This window comes from Amblyomma americanum, chromosome 2, assembly GCF_052857255.1.
Source record: "Amblyomma americanum isolate KBUSLIRL-KWMA chromosome 2, ASM5285725v1, whole genome shotgun sequence".
Classification (NCBI taxonomy): domain Eukaryota; kingdom Metazoa; phylum Arthropoda; class Arachnida; order Ixodida; family Ixodidae; genus Amblyomma; species Amblyomma americanum.
The window spans coordinates 75,590,395-75,604,747 of NC_135498.1; the positions used below are offsets into that span (position 1 = coordinate 75,590,395).

At 48.1% G+C, this 14,353-nt stretch overlaps 1 protein-coding gene across 1 annotated transcript in view; it reads left to right on the forward strand.

Annotated features, from left to right (window-relative positions):
* Positions 1–881: 881 nt before the first annotated feature.
* The window catches only part of LOC144121437 (beta-1,4-glucuronyltransferase 1-like), a 94,584-nt gene continuing 81,112 nt past the window's right edge, over positions 882–14,353 (forward strand). The window contains exon 1 of the mRNA XM_077654637.1: positions 882–1,347. The gene's annotated coding sequence lies outside the window, so the exon portion shown is untranslated. The remainder of the gene's footprint in view (positions 1,348–14,353) is intronic.

Consider the following 14,353-nt stretch of genomic DNA (forward strand, 5'->3'; position numbering starts at 1 on the left):
AATTATCAGGTTTTCCGTAAAAACTGGGGTCGAATTAACTGTACCACTAAAGGAAAGAAATGGTCTCGTTGGAAAGAAGATGCCTTTCGATGGAATGCTTTCCTACATCTTCAGAGCTTCATTCAGAGTCACAAAATAACAAGTAAAGGACGAAGGGCGGGAGCCAATAAGAAGGCAGACACATGGCTATTCCGCCCTTGGTTCTTTTGATGCGCCGATAAAAGCAATGCTGCGTCTCGTACTGGCAATGGAGTCCTGAAGTAGTCTGATGCGATTTGAAGGCCAACACTTAAGCGTTAAACTACTCTAAGTGTCCTAATGAAATCGAGTATCCAAGAAGGCTGGGGGGCGAAATACTTGAGCTTAGCTAGCCGCTTGATTTCCCTGTCCTGCAAAACCTTATATATATATATTATATATATATATATATATATATATATATATATATATATATATATATATATATATATATATATATATATATATATATATATATATATATATATATATATATATATATATATATATATATATATATATATACACACATCGCCAAATAAAAGACCACCATACAAGGTAACGTTTGCTGGTTATTTTCGCCCGAAATAATAGTGATCACCTTCACAATGACTGGGACTGTACGCAGCTTTTTATTCACCCCCCCCCCCCCCTTCCTTAAACAGTACACCGCGATTCGAATAGCAGCGAAGGGGCCTCCGCGCCCATTCATAACGGGTCGGTCCCGACGTCCCCGACCCACACGCCCTTCGCGCCGAAGAGTGAACCATCGGCATCAGCGAGTGGCGATACTCCGTCGTCTCCATGGCAACCTCCGCGCGGACGACAGCGACATCCCTTGGCCGAGCCCTCCGCCGGGCGCTTCAACCGCGCCGCCGCAAGCGGCGGGGTCGTCCACGAGCGCCAGCGATCGCGGCGCCGTTAGCGCGACGTAGCGCGCGTACTACGGCGTCGGCGACGGGGAACAGCGCCCTCCGTGCTCCGAGCGTGCTCGGAGCCGCGACTCGCGTTTGGAATAGAACGGCCACAACAACAACGCGGCGGCACCCAAACAGCGCCTTCTCCGCCGGAGCTCCGGAAGACTGTGTCCCCTTTCGCGAGTTGAACGAGGCGGGATTGCTACGGCCAGCAAAGGAACCGGCGCGGCGTGTCGTGCGTGCGCGTACGGAGGAAGAAAGCCGTGCTGGGTGGCGGCTGAAACAGCCAGCGACCAGCGCAGCATAGCGCCATCGATTCTCTTGGCCCAAGAGCAGAGCAGCTCCCGGTGGGCGAAAAGAGAACGACCGCTCCGCGCTCCTCCCGGACTTCCCTCGCCTGGACGGACACCAGGCAAGCACCGAGTTGTCATTCCTTTCTTGCCCTCTCCTTGGTGGCCTGTTTCGGTGCTCCTCTGATTTCTTTCCTTTTTAAGACACCTGCGACGAAGACCAGGATGCGGCAGCCCGCTTCGATTTCTCAGCTTTCAGGTGGTTTCGTTCGAAGAGTGCTCCTCCCTTATTTTTCCCTCTTTCTCTGAACGCAACACGGTCTCGAAATGCGTAAGTCGTCCAAGGGAGCTCTACCTCCTTTTACAGCCGCGTATTCGCGTGCGTTTTAAGCGAGGTATTTTTCGTTCGAGATTCACTTCAGCAGGTATTCTACTTTCCCTGAAAAGGAACTGTCCTGGCTGTCATCACTTTTTTCGGACACCCAGAAAGGATCTGGAGTACGCTCTTAAACAGAAGTAGGCCTGCTACACGTGTAACACTGTCAGTACACTACGTTCCATCCTTGTTTCTGTCGCCCTTGACTACTAAAAATACGACGAAACCAGTTCCCACTCCTATGGCGTGAATTTGCCGGTTAATGGAAAACGGGGATCGGAAGACGGTTTACCTCTTTCCTCAAACGGCTAATAGCTATTTGAAATAACTAAAAATAATAATTTGCAACAGGTCTCATACGCAATAAATACAGAATGACTAGCCTATACAGTGCTAACAGAACCAGAATACTGACCTATGCTGCAAATCTTTTAATGCTTGGACGCCAAAAATAGATTTCTTTGTTGATACGTAACATCTTAAATATAGTAAGTTCCCTCTACGTCTCTGAACCAGAAACGTGAGAAACGCGGCCCAAGCATTCACAATCAATAAAGGGATATGGTTTTAACGGCCAGTGTTCTAAGATACTCAGAGTTCCGCAAGGGAATTTCAGACCGGAATAACTTATCATGTATCAAATTCAGATATTCGCTAAACAAATACTTACAATTATACGGAACAAACCTCTGGGCAGCACAGCAATGAATTGTAGCCATTATTCCTACTCGACCAACAATTACTTTCTCCCCATGCAATGAGATTGTCAAATGTGTTTTTTTTTATATTTTTATGTTATGTGAACCACAGCTGCACCTTAGACTCACCCGTGATCTCATTTCATATCACAAATAGTGAATATTGTGACTTCTTCCATCCGCATATGCCCATTCTGCAATATTTCATGTGAGCCGTTGTAATCTGAAACTATGTGTCCTTCCTGCAATAATCAACTAGCCGTAACAAGCCACCCGTGAGTTTATGCCCTGCTTTATTTGAGTTAGAAGCGTTGGGTGTGAAGGTCTCAGCTTGACAGCTTGCTGGGAGCGCAGCTTGTGTGATCCGCGCGAGTTCTTTCTTTTTTGCCGCTCCCTCGGTGTACCGACCTCCCTCTCAGGGAAGTCAGAGTCAAGGCAGTGAGCGAAATAAGTTTAATTAAACGCGGTGATTTACGAAGCTTCCGCCGTGGTATAGACCCTGTTTAAAGGACGCACGCTTAGCGGCGCGTGTCAAGTGGTTGAGGCACTCCTGCAGCTGCGTCGTCATTTCGGGCCCGCAACTTGGCTGACGAGGTCGCGAGCGAAACGCGACGGCCTTAAGTGAGCTCAACTTGCGGTTTGGCGTAGCTGACTTCGCGCCCCTTCTGTAGTGTGTTTGTTTTAAAGCAAAAATGCGGGTGTGTCCTGTCGAAAGCAAAGGCACAGTAGCTGTTTCACTCCCGCTCCGTGAGGGAAGGGATGGAGCAAGGAATGAAAGAGGAGCTGTTGTAGAGAGTTCCGGTTTAACATGCAGCACGTGGGGTTCTTTACGGTGCACTGACATCTTACAACACACGGGAATTTTGCGAAGTGGTGTCTGTATGAGAGAAAAATAAGGGGGGGGGGGGGAATAAATAGAGCGACAGAGAAGACAAAGAGAGGAAGGAAGCTGATTAAATGAAACTTCACAACGCTTATGATAGCTGGTCTCCGGAGCAAACGACGTCTGCTGCCAGCCTTCTTGAGTTTTCATTTAAAACCCCAACGCAAACACGCTTAATAGCCGAGTTGGACACCGATCACGACCACTAAAAGCATACGCACCAGGGTGCTCGTGCTCTTCAGAGTCCCCCCCCCCCCCCCCTTACGAAATCCGTTTTTCTGTGGTCACGTGATCATCAAGTGGGCTTGTGAGTGGACCGGCTTATGGCTCATGGGGACGAGTCTGAAACAGCTCTCACTGTTGTCTCTTCGCCGCTCTGCGAGGAGAAGGAGTCTGAGAGCTCTTCGCTGCTTTAATTATATCTGTGTACAGTTCTGGGGGACATTTGCTTGTTACAGACCTCGCCCCCCTTCCTCCCGCTTCACTTAGCAGACGTGAACCGATGGAGCTAACTACTGCCCATTTCTCATGCATGCGCAAAATTATTTCGTGATATCGTACGGTTAGGGGCTTCAGGGAATTTACGGAATCCAGGAAGAAGCAAATCTAATGGGCTCCGTATCCGTTCAAAGTACATAAAAGTTCTACCAGGTGACGCGGGATGTATGCAAAACGCTTCAAGCTTGTCAAAATCCTGCGATTTTGCGTCACAGCGAAAAAATTAACATGGTAGTCAAGTTGGTGTGAATGTGAAGCTAAGCACTTAAAACAAGGTTAAGGGCAAAAACGTCCTTAAATATATGAAACTGATGCATTAATGAAAAAAAGCATGTTGCATAGGCTCGTATACAAAATCTATTGTGCAAAACGTGCCTCATTTTGCTGAGCCGAGAAATGCATTAAAGTATATTGAGACGTCTTGAAGTCGCGCAAGCCCGAGCGCTAACAGTATTACTCTAGTGCGGCAGAATCTTGCAAAGAACCAGCTCGCCTGGCGCTGGTGGTGTAGTCTCCAACAAACAGGAATTGTGCACCTAAAGTTGTGGCAACGCGGACCATGGCGTTTCCTAACCGTTAGTTATACCTCCCGCCGCTAGAACATATAACAAGGGCACGCAGGCATAAAGCTGCAATTCCGTGGAGTTTCGAGATTTTCGCAAACATGTCTCTCATGCGAAACAGCTGCTGAGATCATTTGGTCTAGACAGGGCGAAAGAAAATGACGCCGTAATCTCCCCAAGGCTGTCGCACTGTGCCGGTGGTTATCGCGCATACTTACCTTCGCTCAGATCCGGGCCGACAACAAGTTGCGCAGATATGCCTGACAAGAATAACCAGCCCAGCACTCAGCAAGGCGCTTATCGCTACTCATAGTGAGGCATAATAAACCAGTTGCACTCCACGGCCATGCAAGTGGGAAATGGTGGTGAACAGTAGAATGAATAAGAGAAATGTCTTCTCTGTATGTTATCGCCGCGATAACTGCGGCTCTGGCCCCATTCATTGCGATCCAGCACTGGAGTGACGTCAGAAAACGACTCAAGTGGAGTTCCGGTTGCTGCAATCACCGCGTGTAAGCCGTATTAGTGTTATACGCGCGAATCACGGAAAGCAGGGCCTCTGCACGGGAGAGTTGCCTTGCATCTTTACTCCGGCAGTGATGACGGACGCACAAACTGAAACAAGTGACAGTTCTTCGCAGTTGCATTCCGATCGCAAGCTTCAAAGCTGTGCAGTGGTGTTATCGGACAGATACGCTCCCATCAGACGCGCGCAAATAGACGCTTGCACCCCATGAAACTCTGTTGTTCCGTTCACAAAACCTCCATGTCGACACCTTCTATTGGGTATCCTTAGCACTGAAGGCGATAGCAATGGCGAAACTCACGGCGAACTCATTTCTTTTAGCTCCAGCAGAAAGAGGAAGCAGAAGCAGCACTCCAGAAATGTTCAGAGACAAATTTACCTGAAGGTCCTTCTCTCCAGGTTAGGGCTCCCGTTATCTCTGCCAGTGTTATTACTGTTCGGTGCGGGCGCCAAAGGATTTGCATTGGGCTCAATTTGGGGGACTCTTCATGATTACATAATTGCAACTGGTTGGTTGATTTGTTAATTTTTTTTTAAATTCTTCGAGCTCTTATTTTTCCACCAAAATGATGTCTGTTACTTTACTTTAAATATCTCGTCTGTAGTTTCTACTGATACATTTTTCAAAATTCACGCCTGGTGCTAAAATTTTGTCGTAATCTTCTATGGAAATTTCCTTGTTTATGACATTACACCTTGGCCAATTCCCTCATGTGGGTATGCGCCATGTTTTAAGAGGTAGAAGAAGAAGAAGAAATGTCTAGGAGTGGCGTACCAAGTCCAAGCTGTTTTTTTTTTCTCTCTTTCTCTGCAAAGGATCGAGTTAGAGTTTCGCCTCCTCACTCTATAGATGAGATTCTCTCAGGTTTTCTACTCATTTGTGTGAGCCACCCTGCATGTACGAGCTACAGTCTCCTATCATAGCGCTTGACGTTCATACGCCACTGTCGTTCTATCACCGTAATCTGATCAGCTTTGAGGGCAAGATAGATAAAAAAAACTCTGCACGTAGAATGAGTTTGTATTAGGAAACACTAAAAAACGATAAAGTTGGCCTTGATTGATTGTTTCCAATTTTGCAGGGGGGGGACAGAAAACGATGCTCTTTCAGATAACACCGAAAACAGCTGAGACAGGTATCGCCATCGCAGGCAGTTTCTACAACTGAACCGCGGGGACGACTGACGCGATTTTGGAGGTGACAGATATGCACATAAGTGAAAAATTAACTATTACGCGTTTAACGTCAACTTTAGGTCTGGTTCTGGTGGAGTAGCACTATAGGAGTAGCATATAAAACAATGGAAACCGACGCTTGGTGGCGCCTCAGAGACCGCTTCGGTTTCGTCTTTCAAAAGCATAATGCTGCTATCAATTGGGCTCAGGCCACTAAAATTCAATCCGCTATTCTTGGCAAATGCATCACTTTCGGCATCACTGTGAAGTGTTGGACCTAGTTTCTTGTTTGGACCAGCTGCGGCAGGTGAATTTATATCGTTTCGTTTCCTACCGTAATAGGCCAGCACAGAGGCAGGGGCCAGTCATAAGGCATAATGACGTTCTAAAACATTAGCTTTGTTATGCTGAAATCAAATCTGGTTTCCGAAGCTCGGTAACGTTCTTACTGACTTAACGAAACCGAACCAAACCGAACTTCTTTGAGTTCTAAAGCCAAGCTCCCGATGTAAGGTGTGTAGATTCTGTCTATTGGTACAATAGGCTTAACATGCTCCCTCTGAACGCGCACTGCGCAAAAGCTAAAATGAAAACGACGCAGCAATTTGACTGCCCGCGTGCCAGAGAAGCAAACGACAACGAGAGCTGCACCGTACCCGACCTCTACCGTCGCAATCAAAAACGCATACACTCATATAAGTCCAAGGGAAATCACGTGAATACACACGGCGCATTCTCCAAATTGCTCGATACCTGTCTCTCCTCAAGCCCACTTGAACAACATTCGCACTGAGATGTATGTGAACCCTGGATTTTTCAGTTACGACGACATAACGCGAGGGCAACGGCGATACAGACTGTTTCAACAGAGAATGTGTCATGTACACCTTTTACTCGAAAATTTGGAGGGGAGGCTCGAGGTCCACCTTAAGGGTATGACGCGAGAGCGTAATGGGTTAATTCTCATATATGCAGAAGGTTATTCTCTGCTTTACATTCATAGATGGAGTCCTCATACCCCTCCTGGCACAGTGGTGCAGCGGTTAAGCGATGCGCCACTGCCCCTGCGATGGCAGGTGCTCCCAGCGGTGGGCCTTGTGCGGCCCATTGGTTGCTCTTCCTGAGCGACCAATCATTCATTTAACTGCCACTGCCACGGTCGGCAGCTTACTCACAATCACGTGGCCAGGTTGTGCTGACGCCGCAAGGACACGTGACCTAGGTGAAACACCTGCTTTCTATGTTGCTCTCTGGAGACCACCTGCCAGAGTCACGCCGATGATATTTCACTCACAACGCTGATACCGCATTTTCTGGTTAACGGTACCTTTAACGCTTTCGCGTTGAATGACATCAGGACAGTAGTGAATGCTTTAACGTGAGGATTTATTTTCTGACTGCAGACCGCTAGCCACGCCCTTTATAAAGACTCCTCTAGTCGTGTGCATTTGGTGCCGCCCGCGCCTGCAGGTGATGAGGCTAAAACTACAACTGATTAGCGTTTTGTCCCGCACACAGTCCACACTCGTGAGCTCCTGCAGCGTGTCCGGTGCCGTCTACCACCATGATTGATCGCTTGTGGCAACCAGACCACAAACGTGTCCACGTGTCCTTTTAGTCTAATCTTTCATCATTATCGACCGGCATCGCATCGACGGACCGGAAAGCCCGCCGACGAGCAGTTTCCATTTCCGAAGTGGAGTCGCGTGAGAGCTCCTCGAAGCGTACGTGCGCCGTTCACGCCACCTTGCGGTAAGCGAAGCCCCAAAAAGAGTGCAAACGAGACGCGTCGATGAAAGCCAGCTGCAGTGAAACGACGAGTGAGCGATGGACGCATCGAGGGACACCAGCTTACCGAGTGCATAAACCTGTACACGAGAAACCTTTCAGCGTCGCCCTCAAATGTGTTTCGCTTCAAGCGGCGAAAGCCGAAAGTGGCGTCTCAGTTCAGAGTGTGTGTCGTGCCGTCGTGGCTTTTATCGGTCGATGCATGCATCATGTATCTTCTTTAGTGTTTCAGCGCCAATGTTAGCAGCTGGGACTTCCCTCGGTATCCTTCTTTAGCGGCTCGGAGTTCGTGCCGTCTTGGTACTGCGTAGAATTTGTTTTGTTTTCATCACTGTACCCCACGTCATCAGTTTGGTTTTGTTCCCTGCAGCCGATTCAGCTATATTTTCACCGTGACTCTCCGACCTAGTTGACACATCCTCTCTTCTGCTACGCTTGGTTTGCGCTGCAAGCTTGAAGCTAAAGTGGATGTCCAGTTTTTAATGCGATTGCTTGAGAAGCCTCTTTGGGCCAAAATGCGTCGTCGATCATAAAATTCGCCCATTGGCAGTAGGGAGTGACGTCACCAGACCGCACAATTTCTATTGGCTGGAGGGAAGTGATGTCACCAGACCGGGTAATTCCAATTGGCTGTGGGGAAGTGACGCCACCAGACCGGACGTGACGTCACTTCCGTTAAAGGCATCAACAGCTTTAAATGATATTGGATTAACGTAATTACGTCTCCCTGGGAATCTTTTAACTTCCTCTGTGTGGTCTCTATGTTCTTTCGAGTACCATCGTAGTGAAATTAAAGAGAGGAACCATTGGCGACGTTTCCCAGTCATTGGCCACAATTCGTAAGGTATCCCAAGATAAGACTTAGCAGCAGCCAGCCATCAAAGCGAGTACAGGTGTCGCGCAGACATTACATGCACCAGCGCGTCTGTCCACTGGTAGCTATAGGGCAGGCAAGGTCCTCTAAGCAGCTGCAGGGACTGCTACGTTCATCGGAAGTCTGTGCCAGCACACTGCTCCTGCAGGCATTATGTGCTCCCGTAGAGCGCAACATGCCCTAGCCCTGGCCTCGCTTCGCTCAATCTGTGGGCTTGACAGAACAAAGGGGAACGCTTTCGTGGGTCTGTGCAGGCACGCATCCCCCCCCCCCCCCCCCCCCCCCCGCGGGGGCTGAGTGGCGTCCCAAATAAGCAGCTGCAGCAACCGATGCGCCGCCGCCACAGAACGTGATTGAGGTCGATTAGCAGGAATAAAGGTCTCACTCTCCTCTTCTTTTTCGTGTGTGCATGTTTTTTTTTTGCCCCCGTAGAAAACGAGCGTGGTAGGAAGGGCCGCAATGCAGCAACTGTGCGCGTAGTGAATTTCATCGCTGCTTGTTACCCGGCCATTGGACGTAGCGTTGGATGACGGATCATTCGGGTTGTATTACGCCATTTACGGCGCGTCCATGTCCTACACCAATCACTGCGGGTATCGCTTATTGTCTGGTATGCGACGCGCGTTCTGCAGCTAACCAGTGTTTTGGCTTTATCACCATGACAATGCGCTGTTGTGGCGGTCGAGTTGAGAACGTCTGTATGCTGGGGAGACGTGCGATGCAATCATTGGTGACAAAATTATGTACGGGGATAATTGACTTGCTACCTCTTACAGCAGTAGCGTATGAAGCGTCTTCTGCGAACGTCGAGTGTTCTCAGCAGTTCGGGTATCCTTGGGACTATTTTCTTGTTGTTGTAATCATCGTTGCCAGTGCTATACGCATTGTCTTACTAACAGTGTCCCACCACGGCTTACAGCCTCCAGTCTTCGCAGGGATGAGCTGAATAAGTAGCGAGGCGCAGTTACACACCAACTAGCTAAGTTACCACCAGCACTCACCCAGTCATTCACGCACTCACTCACTCACTCGTTCGTTCGTTCGTTCGTTCGTTCGTTCGTTCGTTCGTTCGTTCGTTCGTTCGTTCGTTCGTTCGTTCGTTAGTACTTTCATTCATTCATTTATTCAGGTGCATATCTTCGACCGACAGTAATGCTTTATCAGCATGACAGCTATGAAAGAATGCAGTGTGGAAACAGCGTTCACTGTAGACAGAGTTGAGCGCACGTCAGTACAGCCTGTATAAAATATAAGGCGTAATATAATATAAGCGTACAAAACTGCAGCACACCATAATACAGCGTATCTGCGCGCCCAGGGCCCTAACGGGGCCTCGGCGCCGGCGTCTGCGACTGCATGTCTGAGTAGGGCCTCTTTAATGCTCGAGCCGCCGGCGTGGCGGCGGATGCAGTGATTGCCCAAGGCGAGAGCCGTCGTCCCGTTTTCTGAGTGAGGCAAGCAGGCGTTACTCTGGGCATGGCGAAGAAAATATTCATTCCCTCTGGCCTCCGTGATTTGGCAACACTGTGTGCTCGGCGCCGACCTCGAGAAGCGCGCTGGCGTGTATACACCCAGCACAAGCGGATGTCTATACACCGACTCGACTGGGGTCGAGGCTACGTCGCAGCCGCTGCGCCCAGACATCTCCGTGTTGCTTCAGCGCAGCGTCTGTACAATCACACGACATTCAAAAGAACTACTTTTTATACGTTATCGCAAAAAAAGTGCACACTTGGCACCGCACAAAATCACCTGCACTTTTCACTTTTCGTTCAAAAGCACTGGAGAAACTAAGGGACACGAGCATTACATGCGATTTCATAAAGAACACAACATTATCCCCGCAAGCTCAATATCTTTCAGAAAATGGACTTGAAAATTGTTTTCAGGCCTTTGATTTCTATAAAGAAGCAAGTACTTATAGCTTGTCAGGCCCGCGTACATTATTATGCATTCCTGTGCTTCAAGGCGCTTTTAAAGAAAGTATCGAGTCATAAAACAGATTAAAACAAGCTCTTTAACGCTGACTTAGCCTCGGGGTCTGCCGGCTATATGAGGCTATCTCGCAACACGTGCAAGACACAGACATGAAAGGAGAAGACACTCTAAAGTGCTTCTTATCGTCTGTACCCTGCTTGTGCTATAAGATCCATTCAAGCATGCGCCGGCTCTTCAAAGAACGCGTTATGGTGCGGACACGGGCTGTTGTCGTTGTTTGTTCATTCTGGCGGCTGACGCAGTACGGATGGCATCCGTCTGCAAAAACGAGGTCACTATCCAAGGAGAATGCGCGCTGCTTTAATCTCGTAGGATTTCCCGCGTACGTGATAAATTTGTAATGCGCATCTGCCTTTTACCAAATTTTTAATAAGCGCATCACTTCTGCAGCCTAAGTGCTGTTTTAAGTCAGAGAGTACTCAGTTTGTTCCTATGTACTCATATTTTAAAGAATCGTGTGTCAATCGGAGCGCTCTGAGGAGCCTTCCAAGTTGGTCGCATAGTCTAAATCGGCTTAATTCCTCTCAGTGGCCAAATAACCTCCAAGTTCCTCGCTGTTTGCAATGAGGTTGTTCGCCACTTGGATTTAAATACGCGTTCTGTCGCGTATGTATTTGACCAAATATGCGTCATAAGACATTGTTGCATGTTTTAGATGGCGTATAAACCCGTAGCTGAGACCGTGGAGACAGGTCACCGAGAAAGAAGCGTTTGACGTTTGGTCGCAATTTTTTTTACGTCCGTCCTGGGAACAGCCAAATTAGATGAATATGTTTTCATTGACGCTGACAAACCGACCTTTTGTTGAAATTTTAAGAGGCTATACAAACATTTTAAATCGCTGAACGCCTTTCAGTAAAAAGACAATGTACAGTCCCGGTTAAAAGTCTTAAGGCCACAGCGTTCAGCTGCAGCGAAATGAATGTTCCTATAGAATGCTCCGTGTAGCGGATATCATTCCCAACACAAGTCAAGCAAGAAGCTTCCCTACCGCAAGAAGAAAACTTCCAATAGCATTTCACGGTCATTTGGTCTTTAATAGTGCCGTAATGGCTCTGTTACGCGGTTGAAGCGAAACGTCTGTGGCCACAAGACTTTTGACCTAGACTGTACATATACTCCACTCTTTGTCTGACCTGTGCTATAACCCTTATGTTCCATAACCAAGACTGTACATATACTTTACAATTTGTCTGACCTGTGCTATAACCTTTATGTTCCATAAAATCCAGCCCCACTCATTAACGACTGCCATATCAGTCTCCACTGATGCCGCTATTGGCTCACAACTTTCGTATTATGAAAAACGGGTCGGTTTCATCCCGTTCGCTGAAACGTGCTTCAACGCTCGTCCCTGGAGAAAAGTGATTCTCGGAACGACACGCGACGCATTTTTCTTGCCTTTTGCATTCACGCGCATCAACTGTGTACCTTGGCCCCAGCGCCAGCTCAGCAGAGCGGTACACAACAGTTCACATCGAGCGAAACCGGCGCCCGCGGAAGAGGCGTACGTCATTTTATGTCTGTATATATACACACACATAGCGTGCTCGGCGCGATCCTCGGAAGAGAGCTCATGCGATCGTGCGAAACGCGGCTCGTCCGCTCTTCTCTGCACGGTATAGGTATATATATACGTGCTCGGTGCTTTGCTTCCAGCCTGGCGCGCCACGCCCTGGAAAAAAAAGCACCCCGGAAAGTAGCTCGCGTGTCCGCGCGCGCAGGGCCTCGCCGTTCGGCTAGGGCTCGGAGCTCGATCAGCGAACGATCCGGCCCGGACGGCCCGCTGAGAAAACGCCCTTCTCTCCCTCTTTCTCACAGCTTCCCTTTCCCTCTGTCTGTCCAGTACGTGATGCACAGAACACCATCATCACCGTGGAAGGTCGTTTTTGAAATGAAGAAAAAAAATGCTAAACGAACCAAGAAAGAGGGGACTTGGTCGTTGAGTCCCGTGTCCAAACACACACACAATACGCGTCTGCGCGTTCCCTGAAAGGGGGCAGCACACTATAACTTTCCGTCGTCGTTTTTTGCCCGACGATCGATCGATCCGATCGACGTGATTCGACGCAGGCGTCCAGCTAACGGCGTTGCGGAGCGCTCCTCGGAGCAGACGCATGTGCTGTGTGCGCCACAACAATAAACGCAGAAGGGAGGGGGGAAAGGTAATTCCGGAATATCTGGTGGCAAGGAGGGCTCATGCGAACGCTGGAACCCTGGCCTGAGACAGGAGGGAGAGTAACTGTTACTAGTGTATACCGGGCAGGTCTTCTTTGTGTGGCCGTTTAGGATGCTCGATTGGTGCCAGGAAATGGGGATTTCGATGGCGGCGCCAGGCTATGGTGGTTACACGTAGCGTGCGGGTGCATGCGAGAGAGAGGGTCGCGTTTTTTTTCAGTGTTTTGCACGCCTTTTATGCCCCGAGGCCCACCCTTGTGACCTCGAAGCGGTTAAATTATAAATAAAACGCCTGCCGGAGTACAGGCGCCGGAGTACTCCCTTACAAAAATTTCTTTATACAGTCCATAGATTGTCAGTAGAGTATAGTTTATAGACTCTCATAGACAAACCCTAAACAAGTCTATTTGCAAAACAAATACTATAGAAAGTCTATAGACAATCTATAGATTTATGGCCATACACTTTTAGTCAACTTTTGTCTATAGACAGATTATGAATACACAAAGAAATATCTATAAAAAGGCAATAGAGTATATAAGAAGTCTATAGACTGTCTGTAGACCGCTTTTGTAGGGGTGGAGCCGGACCGAGCCGAGCCAGTCAACATTGCAGCGAGCGCCCACATAGAAGCTGTGCAGCTGAAAGTGCACGGACATGCGCCTTCCATGTATAGTCCCAAAGATTAGAACCCGTCGCCTGTGTTGAATTGTTCAAGGGCTATATGCCATCTAATTTCATTCCTGCTGCGCCATTAATGACAGACGTGAATGTCGCGTTGGTTTCTTTCGAACGGCACCGCTTGGCTACATGCAAATTTAATTACAAGGATGGCGATATAAAGAAGCATTCAACCCTTCGCAATAAACACATCAAAAAACATCTATGCTCTAAACATAGTCTCTGGAGATGGGTGTTTTGCGCCTAAAACCTGAATCTTTTTCTTTCTATTTTGTCGTATCAGTCACTGAAGGCCACGTGTCACGCTGTGGCCAAGCGAAACATAAACAGAAATCGAATTAAGCTCGAAATAGCGCGAGTAATGGTAAAAAACAAATGTTTAGATTTACGGAAGCGAACTAATGGCGATGATATCTATTCATGTGAACTGCATCAAATAAAATTTTGTTACGTTCACATGTTGAGTCTCATGCGACCGTATGAGTTACATCTGTCCTCAGTGGGCAAGGGCAGGAACAGTTTATTTTTCATTGTTTTTATTGTCCCACAATAATTTTTGTCCTCACTGGTAAAGCCCTTTATACTTAGTGGCACGGGCAGGGACACTTTATTTTTCATTTTTTTATAGTCCCGAAATAATTTTTGTCCTAAGTGGTACAACTCGTTCCGATATGGCGGGAGATGCCTGATAAGCATAATCAGCAGCCAGACCTGCCCTTACTACTTCCGTGACAGACTTGGCGCACAGGTATACCGCGAAGATTATTTGTCTACGCGAAGACGTTTACAGAAATTCCTCGTCGATTCCCTGCTGTTATTCAGCAGCCATTGACTGCATGCAGTGTCCTTCGTAAAGCTTGCAGAGCAGCTGTGGTGCATGAAAACGCGT